This window comes from Cryptotermes secundus, unplaced genomic scaffold (assembly GCF_002891405.2).
Source record: "Cryptotermes secundus unplaced genomic scaffold, Csec_1.0 scaffold529, whole genome shotgun sequence".
Lineage (NCBI taxonomy): Eukaryota > Metazoa > Arthropoda > Insecta > Blattodea > Kalotermitidae > Cryptotermes > Cryptotermes secundus.
Window position 1 is genome coordinate 203,551 of NW_019737988.1, and position 10,446 is coordinate 213,996.

At 38.9% G+C, this 10,446-nt stretch overlaps 1 protein-coding gene across 3 annotated transcripts in view; it reads left to right on the top strand.

Moving 5' to 3' along the window:
• The window catches only part of LOC111870637 (rab GTPase-activating protein 1-like), a 94,377-nt gene that overhangs the window by 9,038 nt on the left and 74,893 nt on the right, over window positions 1–10,446 (top strand). The gene's annotated exons all lie outside the window — the stretch shown is intronic.

The following is a 10,446-nucleotide window of genomic DNA, read 5'->3' on the forward strand; positions in this document are numbered from 1 at the left end:
TTTGTCAACTTTGTTCGTGATATTGTACAATATAAAGTATAATGCATAAAGCGATTTCTCTTCGTCTCTGTTCTGTCGCTGTACAGACTTTGTTAGGAATGTAAAAAGCGATATATTTGATATTTACAAGACATGTTACTATGCAGCACCACGAGAATCAATAACAGGAAAATTGTGATGTCACGTTCTTTCGTTTTAAAACCTGAATTTATTAATAAGTATGAATAATTAACTTTTGTTTCTCATGGCGAACTAACTTTCTATGTCAGTTAAGAGGGCAGTGTGTGCTTGTAGACTATTCTTACACTGTTTATGAAATTCATTAAAGGTTAATGTAAAAGATTAATCAAATGTACACTTAACTTTGATTAACAAGCAAGATGTTATTGAAGATGTGTGATGTAAGAAAAGAGCAAGTTCATTACTTCATGCAGAGCATTTTAAGAAAGTCTTGATCGAAGAATGGGTATTTTACCTATATTACGAGTAGGCAATTATACCAACTACAATAACATATATGTACTTTCTGTACATTCATATGTTACTACATGACTACGCATGGCAATTTTATAATAGGCCGTACCTAAGAATGTCTGTTTGAAAGTAATGTCTACCTTCAACTTTTATGGCTCTAAATCAGTATTCAACAGCAAATTATTAATATTTTTAAAATAAGAGAGATATTTATAGCTTGCATGTGCACAAAGTATGAATATTCTGGACTGCATATCTATAAATATAGCCCCAAAGTGCAGTACGTTACGATTTCAGATCCATGCCATAAACTAACATATTTGATCGATTAAAAGGACTTGTTGTTTTCGGCGAAAAATATCTTGGGATGCGATGCGATTTGATAATAATTCTTTCTTGCTGTCTGTGGACTACATGGCTTTAGAGCTACATTTCTTCTTATATCCTGATATATCCTTACCTACAGTTCGCTGTATTTTTTAAATCACATAGATCTACATTAGGAGTCGGAAAGCTCAGTCGGTATAGAAATGGCCTGGCATAGCAAAATTTTACTCTTCTTTACAGAGTCCAGACCTTTTCTGGGTTTCTGGGGCGCAGTCAGCCTTCTACCCAATGGGTACCGCGGGTTCTTTCCCCAGGAGTAAAGCCATCGAGGCGTGAAGCTGTCCATTCACCTCCATCTAGTGTCGAAGACAAGAATGGTGGAGCTATACCTCCAATCCCTCATACGTCTTCATGATATAGTGCTTAATCAGTTAAACACAGGGATAACTCCATTTTTATAGGTATGCACTGAGAACTCTTTGTATTCAATCAGAACGTTTGAACTAATCTTCGCCTGTTCTTTAAAATAAAATATTCCTGCCTTTGACCATATTATCTGGATTCAGTTCCGCTAATAATTCAATTATTTAAAGTTCTCTTACTAACAGGCACAGTGAAATGCAACTGGCTTTTTAGAATTATGGTTGGCTGGTCTATTTAACGGCTTGTTTTCAACAGCATAATTATGTAACATAATCTGAAATTATATTTTTTTTTCATTTTCATCAGTAATCTGTCATACGACAGGTCCACAGTCTCCTCCAAAAGAGTTCCTCCACTGAATGCGATCTAGAGCTTTCTCCCTCAAATAAAAATATCCTCTTCTGTCCTCAAGGTCATCCAGCATCTTCTTACGTCTTTTTCCTCGTCTTTTCCTCCTTATGAAAATGGAAAACTGTGTGGTAACCGAACGAAAAATCTTGATGTAGCAGAGCTGATTGATAATGAAAAATTGACGTTCGACATATCTATGATGACGTTGCAGTGTATCTGATTTTACTTCGAGTAATGAGAAACGTTACGGCGCTTTCGGAACTCTGAACTGCGCCTTGCCAAACTGAGCATATTTTGCTATTGGTTATTTGAACCGCAACTTAGAAATAGGCTTCCAAAGTACTAACTTCCTTGCATAAGTTTCCAAAATCATGTTTGATTCCAAAGACCTCATTCGAATAAAATGTTTTTTTTTTTTCCTCCGATAGGACACCGATTATTTCAAGTGAGGCTTTCGTTTTCCTCCCAAGACGAATACAAATGTAATACCCTTGGAACAGGTTACAACCAATTCCTTACTAATCCTTACCTACTCGTCATTCATGATCATCTTCCAAAATAATCCGAAACATGGTGAAAATCTGTAGTTGGAACAACCCGATTAAATAACGGTAAACCAGTTATTTCAGTATTTATCAACATTTGATTTATAATAACGCACAACTATTATTTGTACTTATTCTTTTTGAAAAATGTGACACGTGGGCATCGAAATAACAGCAGGTTTTGCATCTACTCTTCTTTGCAAAAGAAATTTGAAAAATTTTAAATATTGGGACAATAGAAGAATTACAATAATACATTTTATGTAATTGCTTGTTCTTATCCGCTTCGCAACTTTTAGTGTCGCTAATACTTTCCAAAGCACGGAATTTAAAGGTAAACAAAACATACAATTATGAATTTCTGGGTATGAAACTTGGTATCTCACGCTCAAAGAAATAGATAAGTTCAAGTTCTTTAAGAACAAAGCGATAAGATACATACTTGGACTGAAGAATTTCAGAATCACAGAGTAAAATACTAATTGAGTAGGTAAATAATATGTACTGCTCATGAAAAATATTATGGTGAACGAATCCACTAGGACGAAACGACAGAACTATTATAAAAGGTTAATGAATTTCGTCCAGTTTGACTGATGAAGTTTTTTTTCCTTTTTAATATTATATCCTTAAGATGTTTCGGTCTTATAGACCATCTTCAGAAGAATATCAATAAAATTAGAAACCACTATTACAATATGCTTTGAGGGTATTAATATATACATATACAATGTTATCATAATAAAATGAATACAAAATATAATGTTTTAACAACTACAGCGGCTTGTACTAATACGTTAAAATATTTATATATTACAATTAATATGTTTAAATGTATTTTGATAACATTTTTAAACCAAATTGGTTCGTGTCCTTTTTATTTCTTCTTTTTGAAGGAAATTGTATTGATATCCTTCTGAAGATGGTCTATAAAACTGAAACATGTTAAGGATAAAATATTAAAAAAGAAAAAAATCACCAGTCACACTGGACGGAATTAATTAACATTTTATAATATTGTTAGTGTGACGGACCAGGATGAAACAAAAAGAAAAAGACAGAACATCTGTCACATATGACAAAGTTATGAAATGTGTATAAAATTTTTGGTCTAGGAACCTCAAGGGAAGAGACTGCATATGAGACTGTGGCGTAAATGGGACGCTTAATATTAGTGTACCTCTAGCTCTTAAAAACATAATGTGTGAGGGATGTCGACTGTATTAACTGGCTCAGATTTTAATCCATGGGCAGACTTTTGTGTTTATGGTAATGAAGCTTATTATTCTATAAGAGACTGATAATTCTATGAAGAGCTTAAAGACTATCAAAACAACTCCGTGGCCTGTAGTCCGCAAGCGAACTATACCTACCGGCGAATTTAGTGCCAAATTTGCGGATAGAGGGTGTCACGTGGTGAGCGCAACGGATCCCCACGGCCGTTAATCTTGGTATTCTAGACCGGAGACGCTATATCCTTGAAATAGCTCTCAGTTATTCTCATGAGGCTGAGTGGACTCCGTTCCAGACCCACCAGAAAATATGGTAGCGCCGGGAATCGAATCCGAAACCTCTGGATCTCTAGCCAGGAACTGTGACCACTAGACTACAGAGGCAATCCTTAAAGACTATCAGCTTTTCATAAAGGTCTCGCTGTCTGTAGCTCTTCTCTGCATTCTTCAATTTATCCTTCGGTATGTGGTCTTGAGGAGTCGTGTTATTCCAGACTGCAGAACACAGCTTGAGGTATTTATTCTGACACAGCGGTAACACCATGAGAAGTTGTATGGCGCCTCATTTAAAGATGTTAAAAAAACGAGGGTTTCCTGTTTAAAATCGCACATGGTTCCCCTTTCTTTCAAGTGCATCATGTTGTTTCATTTATATCAACATCTGACCCCTCTACATCATTCCTTCTCCAGCAATTAACAGCGTTCTCTGAACTCACGATTTGTACTGCTGTGAAGCTTCTGTTGACAGGCGTATCCTCCATTCGCTCCTTTCTGCCACTGCTTGCAACTTGCATTCATTAACTCTTACCTATATCCATGTTTGCAATAAAATGTTGTCATTTGTGCCCTATGATTATAGTCTTGTTTTCTTATCTAAATTTTAAGTGTAACTTCACGAAGCATAAGCTTCCTGACAAATTGATAGTCTATCAGTTAATTATGAAAATTCATGCTCATTATAGAACCCGAATTTTCATTACCATTTAAAAATAAAAAAATAGCCACTGCTCCTGTTCTGAGCCAGATGAATCCAGTCTCCTTCCTCGTTTCTGATTTTCTTGAACGTTATTATATTACCAACTTTAAATCAACGTCTAATTTTTCCAAATTATTTCTTCCATACAAATTTTCTGACCAATATTCCCTATGAGTTTTCATCTCTACCACGCATGCTGCATGTCCACCCATCTCACTCTTCTTATAAGCTTATGGTATCATGTTCACGTGCCTTCCCCCTAGTAACTATTGATTCAATTGAATAATTTTCATAAAATTTAGGGTGAATGTCATGACACTAGAGACCACTTATTTATAATGATGGAGATGCGAAGTTTTTACACCGTAGCTACTTAATGTTGTGTTCTAATGTCTTAACACAAAGAAACGATTTTCGAAACGTATGGAACTTTTAAGGTAATTGCTTAGAGGACTGTAAAGCAACACTAGCAATGAAAACGAATCGACTGTAAAACCAAACGAACGCGACCCTGATGTAAACAGGCTCAGTGATATTCCGTCCGCGCATGCGAGTTGTAAGCACTTTCGTATAAGAATAAATTACTTCGGGGACTAGTGTTTGGTATGATTTATTCTGCCTTTATTTAACAACGCTATTATGGCTATGGTGGTTACACAGAAGATAATGAACGTTGAGTAGGTAAGGATCTGCAAGGAGGCAGTCGTGACCTATTTCGTTGTATTACCAGGATATTTTTCTAAATATTTCGATGAAATTCATATAAGTACTTGTTCAATTTGAAGAATAGCATTGATGAAACTGTATCTAAAATAGACGTGAGGACGGTGCAATATTTAGTGACAAACTGTAGGTATATTAAAGAGATTATGAAGAGATATATTATCGAAATTATGAAATCAAGGAGGATGAGATGGGGGGAGGGAAAATGATACTCTCTAGAACAGTTTCATGGAAAACGTGAGAGGAAAATTCACTTGGGAGACGCAGGCGTAGATGTAACGATAATACAAAAACAGATTTTAAGACATAGGATGTGAGACTTTCGACTGAATTCATGTGATTCAGGGCAAGGTCCAATGGTGGGCTTTTGTCGGGCATGGTACCATAGTTTAACTTATGAATCCATAAAAAGAAGAGGATTTCCTGGCCAGCTTGGACGCCTAGTTGATCCTGAAGCCGCGTCCTGCTCCATGGAACGAATGAATTAGTTGCCGAGTTACTGGTGCGTCTCTAAATTCAGCAGTAATTACATTATATTTGTTTTTATTTTTACGATATAATCTGAACCATCTGTAAGAATATAAGCATCATAATGAGCGTTTTATGATCTTTCCTGAGATGACCATAAAGATGTAATACCGTGTAGTCTACTGGAACTTCACCGATTTTTTCTGATAAAAGTAGTGCTTCCATCTTCAAGGAGGAATATTAAGCCGAGAAAACAAACAACCAGCACAGAACATAAACTACCGGAGAGCGCAGTGTCATTTCCCAGAAGATAGTACCCTTCGTAGGTTCTTTCACGAACTTTTTGCTATATCTGAAGACTGCCTCGCTTGTATCATGTAAGTGAACAGTCAAGATCACCATCATCTGACCTCCCATGACCTCTATCAATTGTGTTACCATACGAGTCGATGGTTGCATTCCCTACAGTTATCGTTGCCTCTTAACGCATTATAAACATGAACACCACAAGAATCGTACTGTCGCTTACACATCTAGAACAGAAAGTGGACATATATCAAGTGAACAGCTGGCTGGCATGTGTTTGTTATAACTCCAGCCAATTATAATGTTATCGTATGATCAAATTGTAAAGGGTTCTGACATTGACCCAGAATTTCTGGGTTTTCGGGTATTGTCCATCGTCCGGTATTCTAGAAACTAGAACACACAATGTTTTGGAAACTGGATCTGTTTCCGTCCTCAGGTGAGGACGGATGTGACACCTGTCCTGTTGGGTATGATTGAGGTTAGTTCTTTCTAAGGGACCCAACAGAGTAAGTGTCTTCACCCTCACCTGACGATAAACATCCAATTTCCGAAACGTTGCGTTTTCTAGTTTTTAGAATATTGGACGATGGACGAAGTCCGAAAACCCAGTAATTCTTAGTATTATCGTATGATGTTATTTGAATTGTTAGAATTTCAGTTGTATTGACAGCCCCAATGGGTCTAGGCCTACCTCCATGAACATCTCCGTTCACTTCGGTTTTTCTAGATCTTACACATTCGGTATGACTCCTTGGGCGGGTGATCAGCTCGTCTCAAGGCCTCTACCTGTGCACAAATACAGAAAAACGCACACAAACAAACTAAACATCCATGCCCTGATTGGGATTCGAACCCACGATCCCGGTTTCCAAACGAGCGAAGACAGTATATACCTTAGACCTCTCTTCGACCGTGACCGGCTCTTCATCTCCCTTAGGTTTTACTATTTCCCTAATCACTTCTTTTGCAAACATATGCATACACGGTACGCGTGACGAAAACAATTCATGCATAATTCATAGTGTCTTTGAATTGGTCCCTTCCCTTCATGTATCCCGCCTAAAATTTGGAACACACTATTTTTTTATGTGTGCTTTATGCCCTGTCCATCTCATTTTCCTTAATTTGATCATCCAAATAATGTATGGTAAATGTATCCCTGTAACAGGCCGTGAAGGCCCATAGGGTTGTGAGACGTCGAGTCTCCCATACATTTTAGACAATCGGCCGACAGATTGCGATAAGTTTGTCAGCCCTACGCGCCCAACTAGTACATATATAGTGGCGGTTAAAATTATGAAGCTCCTCAGCACTTAATTTTATACATTATCTAGTTATTTTTCCTCTCCTACGTCCAAATATTGTCATCACTTTCGAGCAAAAACTCGAAACTGGCGCGTTATATGAAACCTGTTCTGACATATGCAGCCAAAACGCACTTCTTGTGTTCCACAGCGATGATCTGTTGGCGTGTTGTACATATCACTTGGTTAGTACGACTAATTTAGCATGATGTCAACAGTAATTCATCACGTGACGCACTGTGTCAGGGCTGGCGCCCGATCGCTTTCCGGTCCCCATGTTGACCGCTGTGCTGAACTGTGAACTTCATGGCAGCATCAGAACATTTCCAAAATAGCTGAGCTGTAAGCAACTACAAAGCAGTAAATGTTTTCTGTTCCTGCCGAATCGTATAAATAGGCACAAAGATTAAATGTAGAAGCTAAGGTCAGTTTTGTAAGTTGTGAGATACAAGTGTCTAACCGGATTGGGGAGAGTGGAAGTAAAACTCACTGCATTCTGTACTCGAGCAGTTCATACTCGTACAGACGCAGGTGAACATCAGTTAATTGGAAATTATTTGATAAGTTGGTCTTACCTTATTTTTAGAGTTACTCAGCATTTTGGGTCGCGCCATAGCTCAAGCGGTTAGTCGCTGGCTTCCCACCGCGACGGCCCGGGTTTGATCCTGGGTCTGGTCAAGTGGGATTTGTGGTGGACAAAGTGGCGCTGGGGTAAGTTTTCTCTCAGTACTTCGGTTTCCCCTGCCAATCTTCATTCCACCAATTGCTCCATAATCACCCTCACCTATCATCTGGGGCTGGTACAATAGGCCAGAAGTGGCCGCAGTATAAGGGACTTTGACCCACCCCACTAGCAGTAAACAACTCAGCATTTTCCTGTATCAGGTAAAGGTAAAGCTATCCCTGTAACAGGCCTTGAAGGCCCATAGGGTTGTGAGACGTCGAGGTTCCTACATTTTCTTAACAGTCGATTCACAGATGGTGGTAAGGTTGTCAGCCTTACGTGCCGGCCGCCCTTTAATCCCAGTAAGATTCCTGGTACAAATTTCCGTTAAAGGCTGAGTCGATCCATGGCCATAATGCAGCTGGAAGGATTAGGCCAATTGAAAGAATCCAATAACCTCATCGGGAATCAAACCAGGTGTCTCCTGGCTTGTAACATAGTGCGTCAACCAACCACGCTACCGCATGCCCATTTTATTGTATGTAGATTACGAAAATGCTTAACAAGATTAACTGAAATAATGCCCGTGCCCAAGCTATCAGTATCATGACACTTGAATGACAGGCTCAAAGCTTTGCCGTTCGCTGCACTCTTATGCCGCTTTTGCTTAAGTTTAAAATTACTGCACTTTATCTATACATTTCTGTTCGAGTTATATGAAGTTATGTCAAAGTTGAGCTTTCAATTAAAATTTTCTAAGTGTTGTAAATAAAAACTAATACAGTCGTAAAGGCAGAACAAAGTGTTAATATACTCCTACAACCAACTTACTTCATGAAGATGAGTCCTTCTTGAGAAGACACCAGTTGTTCATCAACTCAAGAAATTCGCAACATTTTATATGTAGAACCCGAAGGTTCACTACCGTGTTCACAAGAGCCCTCCACTGGTCCCTATCCTGAGCCACATCAATCCAATCCATATCACCCCATCCTATCTCTAGAAGATCCACATTAATATTAACCACCCACCTACCTCTTGGTCTTCCTAGTGGTCTATTTTCTTCTGGCTTTCCCACCGATATCCTACATGCATTCCTTTTCTCCCCATTTGTGCTAAATTACCTGCCCATTTCATCCTCCTTGACTTGGTAATTCTAATTATACTTTGCGAAGAGTGTAAGTTATGAAGCTCCTCATTATGCAGTTTTCTCCAACCGCTCGTCACTTCACCTCATTTCGATCCAAATATTCTCCTCAACACCCTGTTCTCAAACACCCTCTCCCTTAATGTAAGAGACCAAATTTCACACCCATACAGAACCACAGTCAAAATTATAGTTTTGTATTTTCTAATTTTTACGTTTTCAGACAGCAGGCAAGAAGACTAAAGTTTCTGTACTGAATGGTTGCCAGGAATAACCGAATTCAATCTCCTCTTTATTATCTCTTGAATCAAATTTTGCTTCGTTGCTGTCATTCCCAAATTATGAAATGTGCCACATTTCTGATGTCTAGACAGCAACATGTATTTAAGCTTTCTCTGCATATTGCTAAATGCATTGCACAGATGTCATGGCTGTCTCCCTAGTAACCAACTGAAACATCTCTCCAATTTGTCTCTAATAGACGTACTTCTGGGGCTTCCTTGCCTTCAGATAAATAATAGCAGTTCTATGCTACGAAGAACGTATGCAATATATGAACTCACTTGATCTATATTGGCACTGGGAACTTCTAATCGATATTGTGGTTCACTGATAACCGTAGACATTCCCATATCTGCCAGTTTAGTGCTCTGTACAGGTTGGTGAGTGTATATGTGAACTGAATTGTTTCCACAGTTCCACGCGACGTGTCACACTAGTGTCATTCGGATATCGATTTAAGAGACCAACAGTGTCTGCAAGAAGACCTCTGACCGTTTCATAAGCTTCCGGGTTTTGTCAGGCGCCACTTCATCTAGCTGACGTCCCAGTAAAACTAAACAGAACCGACGGCGTCACACTAACAGTAGCTGTCCTGTGTTTGGAGGACACCAGTATCACCACATCCCTTTACAATTATGATAATATAGAGACACGATGTCATATGCTCTTCTGGCAAGAAATCTGCGCCCCTTGAATACATCCCACATTCCTTTATCCTGTAAAGTGAAGTAAAGTAAAGGTATCCTTGTAACAGGCCTTGGAGCCCCGTAGGGTTGTAAGATGTTGAGATTCCCACATTTTCTAGACAATCGGCTCTTAGATGGCGGCAAGGTTGTCAGCCCTACGCGCCGCCCGCCCTTTGCCCCCAAGAATATTCCTGGTACTCATTTCTGTTAGAGGCTGAGTCGACTCCAGGGCCATAGTACGGCTGAAAGGATTAGGTCAATTGAAAAAATCCAGTTACCTCATCAGGAATTGAACCCGCCACCTTCTGGCTTGAAGCATAGTGCCTCAACCAACTACGCTACCGCGTGGCCCCCTTTATTCTGTTTTTTAATTAATTTTGTTACTAACATACCAGCTACATCTATACTCCTTTCCTTCAGATATTCAGATCAAATTTGTGTCTGAATTTCTTGGCATTCTTATGCTGCTGTATGTCTCGCCCATCTCATCCCTCATGCTTTGATCACCTTAAGAATAAATGGGCCTATAGCTCAG